General features: G+C 36.5%; 1 protein-coding gene across 2 annotated transcripts in view; it reads left to right on the top strand.

The window, feature by feature from the left end:
- Positions 1-6,062: 6,062 nt before the first annotated feature.
- The window catches only part of LOC127525086 (prolactin receptor-like), a 29,940-nt gene continuing 18,976 nt past the window's right edge, over positions 6,063-17,026 (top strand). The window contains exon 1 of one of the 2 annotated variants that reach the window (XM_051917321.1): positions 6,063-6,240. The gene's annotated coding sequence lies outside the window, so the exon portion shown is untranslated. The remainder of the gene's footprint in view (positions 6,241-17,026) is intronic. The other variant, XM_051917322.1, reaches the window with a different exon arrangement.

Raw genomic sequence — 17,026 nt, 5'->3', positions numbered from 1 at the left:
TGTTCCTTTACGTGATTTCAATGACAGTCAGTTGACAGTATGACAGTACAGAAAAGTACTAAAGACGTTAAAACAGTCGACGTGACTGTAGTGGTTCAACCTTAATTTTATGATGCGACTAGAATATTAAAACCAATGCAAGAAATGACTGAACATATTTTTGATATTTGCTACCGTTCCTGAGATATTCGTCTCTGAATGTGACCTTGCCTGTGTTTGTTGCTTTATGTTACTTAGTTTAGCGAGCTAATTGGTTAACCAGTTGTCTTTCTTTCTAATTTGGCTTTTCAGCTGTCAGGTTAACTTTAAGCTACATTAATGTTAAGTTAACATGTAAAATAATACTTTTGATGTACTCATTCACATACTGAAAGCTCTCTTTAGCAGCTTAGTGAATGTGCATCTTCAAGTAGCTCAATGTGTAAAGCCAGAGACCTGTTGAGCACCTTACCCAGAGAGTGTGGGTTTGATTCCAGGGTGGAGCAGTTTTGTAAAATTGTGTGTTTTGATTCATGATCTTTATTCCTCTTGGATTAGAAAATAAATGTTTTTTTGTTTTTTGTTTTTTTTTTCATGCTGTGTTCCATTTAAACTTCTGGACATTCTGAGTTCATTCTCACCCATAATTCTGAACCGGTTGTTTTTCATGTTTTTTCAATTTCTGCTGTTTTTGCTCTTCCTGCTCTGCATTGCACTATAGCATGATGAGCTACAGAATGATCTAAACTAAAATTATTAAATATAACATGGTGCATTTTTATAAAAATTCTTCATTTTAAGTTCACTTTCACATGAACTACTGAACTTCGGTAGGTGTGTGAATATGCACCTGTCCAGTGGAGCAACAAGATGAATGATAGCCACCACATCCAAAGACTGTGGGTTTGAGTCCTGTGTGGGGCAACTTTATAAAATTGTGTGTAATGTTGTTTCATTTCAATTCCTTTATTATCCCGATATGTATTGTTCTAGTCTTTCTTCCTCTAGTATTAGAAGTAAGTCTGTCTTTGTTCATTCTGTGTTCATTCACATCTAAACTTCTGTTCATTTTGAGTTCATTTTTACTTGAACTATAGAAATTCAGCATCAGGGTGAACACAGTCTTCCTAGTGGCGCAACAAGATGAGTTACAATTGCCTGACCCAGAGATTGTGGGTTCGAATCCTGTGGGGGGTAACTTTATAAAATTGAGTGTAGTGTTGTGCCATTTCAATTCCTATATTATCCGGGTAAGCTTTGTACTAATCTTTATTCCTCTTGGATTAGACATAAGTGTGTTTTTGTTCATTCTGTGTTCGTTCACATCTGAACTTCTGCTCATTTTGAGTTCATTCTCACCTGTACTCCTGAACCAGCTGTTTTCATGCATGTTTGGCCAGATTTTTTGTTGCATTTACACTGTTCTGACCAGCAGGGGTCACCAGCGTGTGGTGTTTCAAATGCCTCGAAACAGTGAATCATTTTGCAAAGCAATTGGTTCAATTGTTTCGAAGCTTTGAAAAGCTTTGTTTCTCCCATCGCAAGTGTAATGTATTCCAAAAAAACTGTTTTTCCAACATTTGGAAGTGCTATTAACAATTCACCCTTTGCTGGGAGTTGGATTGACAGGCGATCTAACCAATCATAACGCTCAATATGCCCTTTGGCAGGCAAATTAACCAAACTGTAGAGTTAGTAGATTGACATTGGTGGACTTGTAACTGAGACCAGCTAGTGAGAACTGTGTAGGTAAACTTGTGCGAGACACTGTGGTCTTTGGTCTTCTTGTTAGTGGGCCTGCCTCCCATGCCAGTGACCTGGGTTCGAGTCCAGCTTGGAGACTGCACAGGTTACAGACATACATTTAAAACATGGTGTGTATAGAAATCTTTCTGCTGTTAGAAATATTTTGTAATAATATATAATCTTTCCAAAATAGAAACATTTTGTAACAATATACACTACTGACCAACACTGACAGTAGTGCAGCATCCAGGTGGATGCTGCACACTGATGGTGGTTGAGGAGATTCCCCCTTCAATATGTAAAGCTCTTTGAGTGCCCAGAAAAGCGCTATATAAATGTAAGGAATTATTATTATTATTATTATTATTATAAATCAGCATATCAGAATGATTTCTGAAGGATCATGTGACACTGAAGACTGGAGTAATGGTTGATTAATATTCAGCTTTGCATCACGGAAATAAATAATATTTTAAAGTATATTAAAATAGAAAAGCATTATTTTAAATTGTAATAATATTTCACAAAATTACTGTTTTTTCTGTATTTTTTGGTCAAATATATGCAGGCTTGATGAGCATATGAGACTTCTTTCAAAAACATTAAAAATAGTAATGAAAAAAATAGTGTGCTTCCATGTTGTAAAAACTAAATAAAGTACTATATAATTTGTGATGTGAAACTAACTAACTAATGTAGGGATTATTTTTGCCCCAGGGTTACACCCCTTATTTTCTGGGGTTTATTTTAACCCTTTATTCAGTACAGTTTATGGCGACTGTACTGGGGCATTGGGCGGTATGTGCTGTATAGACTATTTTACACCAGGGTTACACCCCATATATTCTGGGGTTTATGTTAACCCTTTATACAGTACAGCTTATTGCGACTGTACTGGGGCGTTAGGATCCACTCAGGCCACAGGTTTATCGGACCCACTGGCCTCTCTAACACCTCTTCCAGCAGCTACCCAGTCTACCATGAGGTCTCCCATCCAGATATAGACCAGCCCCAACCCTGCTTAGCTTCAGTGGATATGCAGGTGAAAGCTTCAGGTTGACCACTGCAGGCGGTCAACCTGAAGCATCTTTCCAACCATAGATCCTCTTACGTAGCAAAAATATATGGGAATATACTGCAAAATATAATGTGATTTATTATATAATACATTTCCATATATGGGAAACTAGTGCTTATATTTTTCAGTGTACTGCAGTATATACATTGACCATGCATGTCTATATATTGATACAATATTTAGACAAAATAAAAAAAGGTGTATCCTTTATTGTGCATATATATTGCACATACATTTTCCCATATAAATGTGAATCTATGTACACACATAGAGATCTGTTAGTGTTTAATGTTCTATTATTTTGGAATTTAAAATGGTTTCTGGTATGTCTGAGTTTTTGGGGTTACCATTGTGCTGAAGAGTAGAGCCTCTGGTTAGATCTGAAGTACTTACAAACATATGTTAATTATATAAAGGCATGAAAGATTATGCTTGGCTTTTTGGTGAATGGTTTAGTACATGCAGGTGTGTTTGTGCTGTTGTTAACTAAATATACGAAACATATATAATGTTAAAATTCACAAAATATAAAAGGTATAGTGTCTTATATATTGCAGTGTGTGCGTATGTGCTGTTTATATCAGGGTTCTCCTGGAGAGCCACAGCTCTGCACAGTTTTGTTCCAGCCCAAATCAACCACACCTGATCCAGCTAAACAAGGTCTTCAGGATTACTAGAAACTTCCAAGCAGTTGTGAGCTGGAGCTGGTTGGAGCTAAACTCTGCAGGGCTGTGGCCCTCCAGGAACTGAGTTTGAGACCACTGGTTCAATAAATTTATAAATATGCAGTACCAAATCTTATCACATGAACTAAATCTTTCAAGAGAAGGATTGAATAACTCCACAAACAGCATTACAAGCTTCACTTTTGACTAAACAGATTGACTTAATTTCAGTCACCATTATGGTGGTCAGTATTTTTACATTAGTTGTACTTTGGCTACTGTAAGCCTTACTAGCTTAAGTTATTATTAACCACTGACTTTGTTTATGTTTGAAATCTACAGAAGTTCTTATTGAGAATGCACAGGGGTTTAAATATTAAATTTTTTTCTTTCCATTTGAAGTCACCATAATGGTGATCAGCGTTTCCATTAGTTGGGCTCTTAACTCTTATTATAAGTTTGACTTCTGTGACAGTATGTTTTATAATCATTGTGAAATAGCCTGAATCGCTGATGTCACTCGTATCTGATAATTGTAATGCGCAGTTTATACATTTACATTATGAACCCTGTGTTACTACTTCTTGAGATCACATCATATTGCAGAAATCAGTTAGAAGATTAAAAAAACACACAAGAATTATTTTTAAGTTGACACACAAAGACATCAAGAATCAGCACATGAATCTCAACAATGGTGACAATCAAAAGTGTCATGCCGTAATGCATGCTGGGAACACCAGTACAAAACTCCCAGCATGCATCACAGCGTGAATAAATTATGTAAAAACTGTCCTATTATTTTCTTTAATTCTAACTAATTCTAACTAGTTCTTGTGTTTCTGTTTCTGTTCTCTTCTTTCCTTCAGTGATTCTGCTTGTTAACAGGCTTGTTAATGCTAAGATGATAAGATAAGATAATATATAAAGATTTTGTGGCTCAGATAAGGTCCAGTTCTGGTTTATTTCTTTGCTCTTGGCTGACATGTGGCATTGCTTGTGTCGCAGATCTGGCAAACAGGAGCAGTCCGCCCAAGTGCCATCATTCCATGCCACATGTGGCCCAGATCATCATACCACACGTGGCAGATGCAGGCCGGATCTGGGCCGGCACAAATTTGCTATCTGGGCTTTATGTGATTTTCAGTAATTTATACTCAAAAAGGCCAACTTGCCTTCTCTCTTTTAGACATTCTATTTTAAGTAATTCTTTTTCCATTGCTTTTCCCTCTCAGTATTCATTTGTTGTCTGGTTTTACCTTGTTTAGTTTCGTAAAACATGTTTTATCCGTAAATACTTTAAACGTTTCTCACCTTAGAATTTAGGCATTGGTATTGTCTTTAGCTTCCCATTTTCACTTGAAGCTGTATATTCAGAACAGTCTAAGATTGTTGTTGCAAAAATTAGAAACTAGGCAATTAAAAATGTCTTAGTCATCCTTGTTTTTACAGATTGGCCCAGATCAGAAGATATATATATCAGACACATCCTTTCATACTGAAGTTTTTATTGGTCACGATATCATTCCACATCCTGATGCTGTGTTTTTCCATGGCCACTAGGAATACTGCAGTGTCACTAAATAGGGGAAGTTCCATTGTATCCTAGTAATCTTTCAATTTATTACCATCTCAATGAGACGCACTGAGTGGCAAACAAAGTAGCCTACTCAAGAGAATGATGTGTAGCATTTATAACAACAGGTTTTACAGTGTTTGAGCAAGAGCAGAACATGTACAGTCATGTGTTTGGACAGCAAATGCAAGCAGTTTAGCGTCATATCGGATGGTCATAAATAATTGCCAGCTGTATCATACATTTAAACAGGTAATGTTCTATCTATCTATCATCTATCAATCTGTATACATACATTGTTAAAAATAGCAATACTGACAGTAGTACATCTAAAAGGAAAATAAACACTCAAGATTGTGAAGTCATATGAGTCACTTATGATTCAGACTTTGGCACAGTGAAATGATACAGATGAAATGTTTTTTTGTGTGTGTATTCTTTCTACATTTTTCTTCTTCTTTTTCTTCTTCTTCAAAAAACCTCAAAACCACAAAGAAAGCTGCAGTATACCAAACATTTCAGTTGAATGAAATGTAAATTCTCTTTTATATAGCCTGCCTCTTATGGTATTTTTTTTTTTTTTTTTTTTTGATTTACTTTTTATTAGATTTTCAAAAGAACACCCACATACAAAAAATAAAAAAAATAAAATAAGAATAAATAAAAATCAATCAAAACTGAACAAAACAGAGATAAGAAACAAATTCTGTCAGCACTGCTTGCATAAGATGAATACTTTAGATGACATAGTAAACCTACCTCTTATGGTATTTTGAGCACTTTCAAAATTTATTTATTGTTGTGATAAGGCAAATCACAGATCTTTAATCCATAATGTAAATCAGCAATCTTTAATCCATTTTTCATTCATGTATCGTCAAAACGACAGCAGAATCAGCATCAGCACTGACTGAACGCTCAGTACACAACAGAGCGCAAAGTGGGAGGAGTTGGTGTGGGAGGAGCTGAGCAATCGAAACCACGCCCACTGACAGACAGACCGGTTAGATAGGAGATGCCCATCACCCGGAGGCATTTGACTTACCTGAGTGTTGTAGGAACGCACGTCGGCTCAAGATATAAAGTAAGCTTTACGAGTGTGCTGTTACATAAGTAAGAAAAGCAGAAATCAGCCAGTTCAATGTAGGCATCCTGATAGCATTAAAGAGGGATTATAGGAGCTCTGTGAACAGCAGGTAAGCGCAGAGCTGCTACTTTTCTGCTTTTTGAGATGTCGAAGAACTCTTATTGAATGCTTTTGATTGATTAGAATTAACATTTTAATAAGAAAAGATGACTGTATGCTAGCGTAAGTACCCAACAAGGTTTATAATGCAAGACAGTATATTTATTTATATGGTAAAAATGTTCTGATGAATGATTTGACTGAACTGCAATATTTATTTCTGCAATATTAATTATACTATTTAATCTACTTATTTAAACACTTAATATTTAATCAACTTTACTATTGTTTAAATAGTTGTTAGTTAGCTTGCAGTGTGCTTCATAGGGTAACATCTAAGTTAACTGCTTTTATTCAAATAATTTAGATGATAGTTAAGGAAATCTATCTATCTATCTATCTATAAGAAAACTGCACTTTATTGTGCATTTTTGTTAACGTCTTTTATATATAATGTTGTATACATAATGTTTTATTTATAAGTTTCAACTGCTTGATTTTTCATACTAAAATTCCATGAAGGACAAGGGAAGGTTTTTATTTTATTTTCTTAACATTATCTGTGACTTTTGCCAAATTCTTTAATCAGGATGTAAAATATAGGTCACACTTTACATTAGAACATTTATATACAGTGTGTTTATTATAGTGTATTTATTGTTGTTCTAAGTAATAGCATTGAATTACTAATCTGTGAATCATTGTGAGTGAACATGAATGAATTTCAATAGCTGCATGCAATTATATATTAAGCAGGTTATATGTTATCATGTGCAACTATTTTAATTCATTATTATACATTTAACAGGCACTGATGTAGAGTGTGACTTAAATATTTTTGATTTTGACATGATCATCAAGTAGCCTCACACTGACCCAGAATCAGAGCAGGGCTTTAAAGTCTAATTATATCAGCGGGTGGAAAGTGCTGATATAGGCGTTCATTATGTAATGAGCTTTGCATCAGTGTAATCCTGGGCATAGGAGGACAGAATGCCTGTGAAGTCTTCAGTGTTCCAATTCAGCAATGAGTATCAACGGTTTAATAATGGGTGACTTGTTATGCTTCGGAGTTAAATGTTGATTTGGTGTCATATTTGATCCTTTTGTCAGCTGGAATGCAATTCAAACAGAGGTGGAGGTCAGTGGAGACAACAAAAAGAAAATATTCTTTTCAGTATTGATTATGAGAATATTGACAGTTTTCCTAAACTGGGACAGAAGTGTTCCACTGGTTAAGATGTCTTAAACACAGAAAATGAATGAAATATCTTTAGCTTGAGTTCATATAAATAGGCTTCTTTATCCTATTAATTAGAGGTGATTACTTTTGATCTATACTGTAATACTGAAATAAAGCTTAAGAAATTCCCGTTTCCTTTATGGTCAGACAATAAAAAATAATCTTAATTGTTCATCTTGATATGCTCAATAAACTGAGGTCGGACAAAGTGTGCAGTATGAGCAGAAATTAGCTTTTTCTATTTATCTTTTATGTATTTGATATTCATCTGTATTAAACCCAGTGCTTTGTGTGTGACGTGTACTGAACACAACGGAAGATCTCACAATAGCTTCTTAACCTGATTAATGTGAGACCTGCCACTTCCTAAGTGGCCATTTAGCCATTGTATCAATGAGAGTGCTCAACACACTTTCATATCGCTCTGGTTGTTTATTGAGCTGGCCAGTAAAACTCCTGCTATCATGATAGTCTATCTTTTGTTGGTTAGAGCCATCTAGAGAGCCTGGATCTTACTGGCAATAAGAATCAAACATGGCATGTGGAGTGTATATCTGGTAAATGTGGCTAACAGTTTGGATTGAACGGTCATGAAGTGTTAAATATCTTGATGTTTATATACAGTTGCAAGAAAAAGTATGTGAACCACTTGCAGAATCTGTGAAAATGTGAATAATTTTAACAAAATAAAGAAGATAATACAAAATGCATGTTATTTTTTATTTAGTACTGTCCTGAGTAAGATATTTTACATAAAAGATGTTTACATATAATCCACAAGACAAAAAATAGCTGAATTTATTAAAATAACCCCATTCATAAGTATGTGAACCATTGATTCTTAATACTGTGTGTGGTTACCTGGATGATCTACGACTGTTTGTTTGTTTTGTGATGGTTCTTCATGAGTCCTTTGTTTGTCCTGAGCAGTTAAACTGAGCTCCGTTCTTCAGAAAAATCCTCCAGGTACAAATAACCCCTTTAAGCCAGCTTAAGCAGCTCTTCATATATTTTACTCTTAAATTTTCAGTTTCTATCCAGCACTGACCTATTTCCTGTTCACTCGATTAACTCATTGACCTCTGCATAATTGTATGCTTTTATTGCTTGGTATTATCAGGTGTGAGGAACAGATCCCATGTTAGAGCGATGATGTTGTTGAGTCACTGTTTGCACTCCCGAATGAATCATTTTTGGAGGTTTACTCAGTTTGTTTTCGTATTGCAGTTACTTTTTTTTTTTACATGTCAGAACAGAGCATAAAAATATACAGTAGTTCACCCAAAAACTTTATTTACTCTCCTTCATGTTGTTCCAAACCTGTAAATTTTTATTTTTTCAGTGGAACACAAAATGATGATTTTTGAAGAATCTTCACAAAGCTGTTTCCTATGGAAGCTTGTTTCCGCCATGAAATAAAAAATAAAAAAGGTAATTGCGACTTTTTATCTCACAATTCTGACATTTTTTCTCAAAAAAAAAAAATACAAAGTTAGAATTGTGAGATTAAAAAGTCGCAATTACCTTCTTATTTTTTATTCAGTGGTGGAAACAAGCTTCTATAGCTTAAAAAAATAAAAAAGGTAAAAAAGGTCTTTTTATCTCAGAAACAAGCTTCCATAGTTTCCCATATAATAGCAGTTTGGATTTCTTTTTTGAATAATTAAAATTCTATCCTGTTCCTTCTAAAAATCCATTGCATTGTATCAGAAGACTTGATATAGAGTGCATATTTGGACTACTTTCATGGTAATTTGTGGACTGTTATAGTTTTTTTTTTTTGTCGTTTTTGGATGTTGACATAAGCTACTGTAAAGTTGTATGGAAAAGACCTTTTTTCCCTTAAAAAATGGCAGTCTGGCAGGTAATTCACTGCAACTTGTTGAATGCACGTCATTTAACGTCAACAGTGCTCACCTTGTAACAAGCTGTCAAAGCCACCCTGAAATTAGAAGTGCCTTATAACATGAGCAAATTAATAGAATAATGCATTGTAGCGTAATTTAGAAGTTTGGGGAAAGCAATCAGGTATGAATCTGTCTTGGTTTTGCAGAAACGTGAATTCTCAAACATAAGTGCTGATATACAGTGGGTACAGAAAGTATTCAGACCCCCTTAAATTTTTCACTCTTTGTTATATTGCAGCCATTTGCTAAAATCATTTAAGTTCATTTTTTTCCCCCATTAATGTACACACAGCACCCCATATTGACAGAAAAACACAGAATTGTTGACATTTTTGCAGATTTATTAAAAAAGAAAAACTGAAATATCACATGGTCCTAAGTATTCAGACCCTTTGCTGTGACACTCATATATTTAACTCAGGTGCTGTCCATTTCTTCTGATCATCCTTGAGATGGTTCTACACCTTCATTTGAGTCCAGCTGTGTTTGATTATACTGATTGGACTTGATTAGGGAAAGCCACACACCTGTCTATATAAGACCTTACAGCTCACAGTGCATGTCAGAGCAAATGAGAATCATGAGGTCAAAGGAACTGCCTGAAGAGCTCAGAGACAGAATTGTGGCAAGGCACAGATCTGGCCAAGGTTACAAAAAAAATTCTGCTGCACTTAAGGTTCCTGAGAGCACAGAGGCCTCCATAATCCTTAAATGGAAGACGTTTGGGACGACCAGAAACCTTCCTAGAGCTGGCCGTCCGGCCAAACTGAGCTATCGGGGGAGAAGAGCCTTGGTGAGAGAGGTAAAGAAGAACCCAAAGATCACTGTGGCTGAGCTCCAGAGATGCAGTTGGGAGATGGGAGAAAGTTGTAGAAAGTCAACCATCACTGCAGCCCTCCACCAGTCAGGGCTTTATGGCAGAGTGGCCCGACGGAAGCCTCTCCTCAGTGCAAGACACATGAAAGCCCGCATGGAGTTCGCTAAAAAACACCTGAAGGACTCCAAGATGGTGAGAAATAAGATTCTCTGGTCTGATGAGACCAAGATAGAACTTTTTGGCCTTAATTCTAAGCGGTATGTGTGGAGAAAACCAGGCACTGCTCATCACCTGTCCAATACAGTCCCAACAGTGAAGCATGGTGGTGGCAGCATCATGCTATGGAGGTGTTTTTCAGCTGCAGGGACAGGACGACTGGTTGCAATGGAGGGAAAGATGAATGCGGCCAAGTACAGGGATATCCTGGACGAAAACCTTCTCCAGAGTGCTCAGGACCTAAGACTGGACCGAAGGTTTACCTTCCAACAAGACAATGACCCTAAGCACACAGCTAAAATAACGAAGGAGTGGCTTCACAACAACTCCATGACTGTTCTTGAATGGCCCAGCCAGAGCCCTGACTTAAACCCAATTGAGCATCTCTGGAGAGACCTAAAAATGGCTGTCCACCAACGTTTACCATCCAACCTGACAGAACTGGAGAGGATCTGCAAGGAGGAATGGCAGAGGATCCCCAAATCCAGGTGTGAAAAACTTGTTGCATCTTTCCCAAAAAGACTCATGGCTGTATTAGATCAAAAGGGTACTATATACTGAGCAAAGGGTCTGAATACTTAGGACCATGTGATATTTCAGTTTTTCTTTTTTAATAAATCTGCAAAAATGTCAACAATTCTGTGTTTTTCTGTCAATATGGGGTGCTGTGTGTACATTAATGAGGACAAAAAATGAACTTAAATGATTTTAGCAAATGGCTGCAATATAACAAAGAGTGAAAAATTTAAGGGGGTCTGAATACTTTCCGTACCCACTGTATGTCTAGATTACAGGGGAAGATGTCAGAGAGCTTGTCCGACTGGTTTCACCGTTCATTCAGTTGTTAATCTAAGGCGTTCTGTTATTCCATCAACAATAACAAATGTTGATGTATATCTATACTAACGTAGTGTATTTTGGTCTCTGTGCAGTACACGTGCTACTCCTTTTCTTTGCATTTTGTATCTCAGCTTGTAAATATATAGTATGATTTTATATCAAATTCAGATGCATTCCCACCAGACTGCCTCTCACTTAGATTACAGTATGTCTCAGGGCCAAAATCACCTCTTCATTACACGTCACAAATGAAATATTAAATTACATTAATCAAACAATTGGTGGAAACTAAGTGCATTAAATCATTCAACTTTAATTGAAGTGAATCTATTCTCTTAAAGGGATAGTTCACCCAAAAATTACAATTGTCATCATTTACTTACCCTCATGCTGTTCCAAATCTGTATGACTAGTTTATTTTTTGAACCACAAAAGATATGTTGAAAAAATTTCAGCATTTTTTCATTTTGAATTGTCATTTTTTCCTCTGTGTTGTTTTGGCCACGATTGACTTTCATTGTATAGGGAGAAAAATCCTCAGAATATCTTCTTTTGTGTTCTGCAGAAGAAAGAAAAGTTTGAAACAGCATGAGGATAAGTAAATGATGACAGAATTGTAATTTTTGGGTGAACTATCCTTTTGAATTTTTCATTTTTTGAGTGAACTATCCCTTTAAGAAAAAGGCAATTCAAAAAAGAAAAGCCTGTTATTATATTGTCGCAATTATGTAAAACAAGTATCTTGCTTTTACGATATCTGTGTCATTTGTAATTTATAATGAGTTTACAAACTCCATGTGATCTGATTATACCTGAATGACGACAGACTACTTTAGAGATTTGCTGTTAATTAATCTTACGCAGTCGTCGCCACCCACCTGGATGACTAGATATGCCCCCAAAGACACAGGTCCAACCAGTCAACAATGTAACGATCCTAATCCCTAACATTAGTCTGGATTTGGCTCACGGCCGATCAGCTCAGTTCTGTGTCACCCACTAATGCAACACTACACCGCCGCTCACACCTTGAGGAGGTGTGTTGGATCTAGCTTGGGTTGGATGGATATATATTGTGCAGCCGGTGCAGAGTTTCATTGCGGGGGCTGGAGGAAAGATCATTTGAAAGAACAACACATTGTAGACTGACAAATGTCTGAACACTGTAAACTGTCAGAAAAAAAGTGTTAATCGACCATGGAAGTTATCTGTTTCTGTTTGAGAAACTTTTTTAAAAATTGCTTCCTGTTATGGTTTTCCACTAAATTCTGGATAATATCTAAACAGATGGCTCAATTCTAGGAAATTTTTTAATGTGTGTTCCTTAGGCAGATGTTTGGCATGTGTCAACATGCCATTTATATCCCAAACATTCAAAAATGTGAAAAAGCATAGTTGGATGTGTGTAGCATTTTAAAGTTTTTATCTACTGAATAAGTTTGCAGTTGTGTAGTTGCATTTATTGTTAATAGTTTATAGGAAAGTTTAAAACAAAAATAAATTAAAAGATTTCTTTTCCTCCTACTTTCTTGTTTCTATCTTCTACAGTACAATATTTTCATGTCAAATGCTTTTAATAGACATACAAAGTGGAACATTATAGGGTTTAATTGCATATAAACTGAGTAGAATTTCTGAAGGAAACAATACAGTTATGTTCACTAATCTCTAATGCACTCCTTCTGCAGTATGATTCACCACCTTGGCATTTTTTTTTTCCACCAAGAGGAATAAGAAGCAAAAAATGAATTTAATTTTATTTTGTTGTCATGACTACAAGAACCATGTCATCTGTTCGACTGAACTACTGTTTTACCATCTTCAGTAATTCTAAATGGAAAATTGTACTTGCTAAGCTATCTCCTTTTGATATGTGCTGAAACAACCCATATAACCTCATTGCTCTATGACAGACATGCACCCGTTCATTTGCATTAATGCATGAAATCTAATTTATGTGTAGTTAGTAAAAACAGATACTGTAGTCCTGAAGACATTCCGATAGGTTGACATTCTATTTTTATGCACAGTTTCTGATGAACTATATAGTTAATATTCATTAGTCCAAGTGTAGTTCAATATAATATAAAGAAGACCTTTTACAAAGTCTTGGTTTTGTTTTTGGGATCTACTAGAATAGGTTTTCATGCTTGATTTTCAAAAAACATTATTTTTCACATAGCACCTCTGTCGTCTGTTAGTAACGCTCTGTTTAGTTTCTGTCTCTATGAAGCCCCTCCTTCTGGAAAGTACAGTGTGCTACTATTGGTCAGCTAGATCAGTTTGTTGTGATTGGAAATATCACTCCCCTTACTATAACTGATCCAGGGTTAGATCTAGGGTTGAAAAAACAGCATCTCTTGGGCGTGGTGACAACACAGTACTAACGCGACTCAACTGCCTCTTTATTTTGTGTATGCCTTGGGCGGGAATTATTTAAGTTAGGAATGTTGTGACATGTACATTGCCGAAAGAAAACTGAAGGCTACAGTCGAGCCATTTCAGGGAGTTCAGAAACAGTGATTAATGATAGGCCTATAGAGAATAATTTGGAGTGGACTTTGTGCTTTATAACTTTGCAGACCTTTTTCATACTCAAACAGCAACAGTACACACTAAAGAAAGTAGCGTTGTCAAAAGTACTGACTTCGATACCAAGTAGGTACTGAAATTTTAAAAATGTGACATTTTGAGTGCTGTTTAGCGGATTCGTAAACATCTCTGATTGGCCATTGTGTTCACACACTCATCAGATATGTCTGTGATTGGTTACAATGATCAACGCTTCAAAAACATGTTGTAAATACTAATAGACATCAATGACGCTCTTCACTGAACACTTTCACAGATACACACGGGAGCGTTTGAAAGTCTATCCGGTCCACTGATAGAAGCCTGCTTTCAAATGCTCCTGCTTTCAAATTCAAACACTTCCGTGTGCTTTTAAACTCTCCCGTGCATTGATCAATTTAGCCAATCACAGATATATCTGATGAGCATTTGAACACAATGGCCAATCAGAGGTGTTTACGAATCCGCTCAATAGCGCTCAAAGCAATTTTAAAATTTCAGCACCGGCTTGGTATCGAAGTCGGTACTAGAAATTTTAAAATGTAAAAAAGCATAATAAGTCCTCTTTAATTTCTCGCAATGCAAAGTGCAAATGTAAAATAAAATGTACATAAAATGATGGGGCAAAATTAGGTCAGGTAATCCTCCTAGATCTTTTCATAGCTTTAACCTGAGAACATTAATTCCTAATGCCAGCAAGAACTCTCAGAGGTCTATCTATGGAATTACAGGAGACAGAAATGGAGTTGCGTGTGGGTGAGAGCGCGGGTTGCTAGATAATCTTTAGATACGGTCCGACTTGTCGGCAAGCCCCGGCTTGCTACTGTTCGCCCGGCTTAGCAGCTTACCCCCACTTGGAAGTTATGTAAGATAGCTGTAAACAGTAGGAAGGCAATCTTCTAATGCCAATTATCAGATCAAAAGGAACATTCTTAAAATCAAAGCGTTAGACAGTGGATATTGCCATCAGGAACATAGACAACAAATGAGTGGCAGGAAGCTACTGCTAGAAGTAGATGATATTCTTGTTGTGCTTGCTGTCACCACAGGCACCACAGTGTCGGAATTTTCATTGTACACGACTAAGTAACAAGACAGTGATTGTCAGTGTCTTTTCTGCAACAGTTCAGAGTGCACCATTTGTTTGCCAATGGACAAGCATTCAGTACATTTAAACAAGTCAATAGATCAATGCAAGATCAATCCTTCCAGGTTGTCATCTTTGGAAAGGTCTTGCTTAGGGTCATTATCACTGCCTGTTTTGATGTTCATTTCTTGGCATAAATGCATTGACATAATGTGCAACGATTGAAGACCAAGAGTAATTTTCTTTTTGATTACATAATAAATGGCAGTATATACACGTCACAGTCAGACATGCCCCTTTGTGCTGTGATGTCTCATTACTGAATTAAACTCGGCCCAGGATTCTGTTTTGAAGATTAAAGGGTCAGCAATCCACACACCTTTATAGCTTTACTGACTGATTGCCAATTAAGGTTAGTACACAACAGACTAATTAGAATACAGTTTAGAGACGGTTTATTAATAGTTGTAGTATTTTCTCTGAATTTAGTAATTATTTAATTGGTTAAAACTCATCCTTGATAATCAAAATGACATTTCCTGTGAAAATAATTTCTTCATGCCCTAAAATAGCTTAATTTGCAATGTGCATACTAACCATCCTAAATAGTGACATTGGTAATATTCAATACTATTTAGGGCGGATAGGGTGGGTAGTATGCACATTGGGATGCAGGGAAAGTCTTATTATAGGGAGCCTCTTCTCCATTGACATCCATTAAAAAAAGGCGGCTCTTGTCTCCTTCCCTACGTACCGCAGCGTTAGCAGGCACTATGCTTTTTTTTGGCTAAGGTTGCAGGCTTTCCTTCAAGTGGCTTTGGACGACATCAGTGATTCCAGAGGGACGGGCTCTGATGACATCCAGAATGGGGCGTGGTTTGTAGTACGGGACGCAGTCAGACACACTTGCGATTTTAACTTGATTTTCACCACAAGGGGTCTTTAATAATTGAGTATCAATAGTACTTGATATAATTGAGCACCAAATCAGCATATTAGAACCCAAGCTATGCCATTTTTCAGCAATGCATAGTTGAAGGTGTATTGAACCATTCACATCAAAAAACAACAATCCAGTGACCTCCTTCAATCTCCATGGTGGTTGAACTCATTGAGGCGCTGGTAGGCTGCCAGCTTGTGTCAGGGCAGTGTCATGCACTATTCCACTTTGCATTGAGAGGGAATGAAGCCCAACACAGTTGGACCGGGTCTTTCTGTTATGATGATATAATCTCTTACGTAATCAGATACGGAGAAAATGCCAGCTGGAGAAGCCTTTTTTTTTTCTTTTTTTTTTTAATCTGTGATGCCATCCTGTTCACAAGGGGAAATAAAAGTTCTCTCTCTCTCATTTTCTATCTGTCATGTTTATGTCTGTCTCAATCTGCAGTCCTAATATCATGCTTTCCATGTGCTTAGTGCTTATTTTTATCATCAGATTAATGGTAGGCTGGAGATTAAGCCGATTCCGGAGGAGTCAGATGCCAAATGTATTTGCATATTATTTCCATGCTTACACCGGTAGCACTTAATATCGTAAAGCTGACAGAAACTGATATGTTAGGTGAAAAAGAGCCTGCATGCCAAAGCAGAAAATGCAAACTGATTGATTAGCTTGTGTTCCCATGCTACAGGTGTGTTCTCAAGCTAACGGCTAAATGCTAATGAAAACAATTGCTGGTAATGCATTCATGCGTCCTTTAGTTTCCAGAGAGTTGACTTAGTCATGTTTTTCTATGAGTCAGGACTTGTCTTCAGTTCAAGTTTCTATGAATTACACAACTGAGGATAGGTCAGTGGTGTATAGGTTGTGACATCATTCATATATGACTAATATATCTATATGAGAATTATTAGTATGGGCATTCATTGGAAAGATGAGCAATAGATTTGGACTTTACAGAGCTCCGTTACATGCACAGGCACACTTTGAGGTATTTGCAAGTTGATTCAAAGTCGTAGGTAACATACTTCAGACGTTTTGAATAGATTTTCCCGACAAAAATATTAAAAATCTCTACAACCCAATTGCACAGCTAATGTGGGTGTTCTGATGATTGTCAGATCCCACAAATTAAGTACATTTAGTAATTTACTTAACTTTTCGCATCATTA

The sequence above is a fragment of the Ctenopharyngodon idella genome, chromosome 13 (assembly GCF_019924925.1).
Source record: "Ctenopharyngodon idella isolate HZGC_01 chromosome 13, HZGC01, whole genome shotgun sequence".
Classification (NCBI taxonomy): domain Eukaryota; kingdom Metazoa; phylum Chordata; class Actinopteri; order Cypriniformes; family Xenocyprididae; genus Ctenopharyngodon; species Ctenopharyngodon idella.
This window is presented reverse-complemented; position numbering and strand designations above follow the sequence as displayed.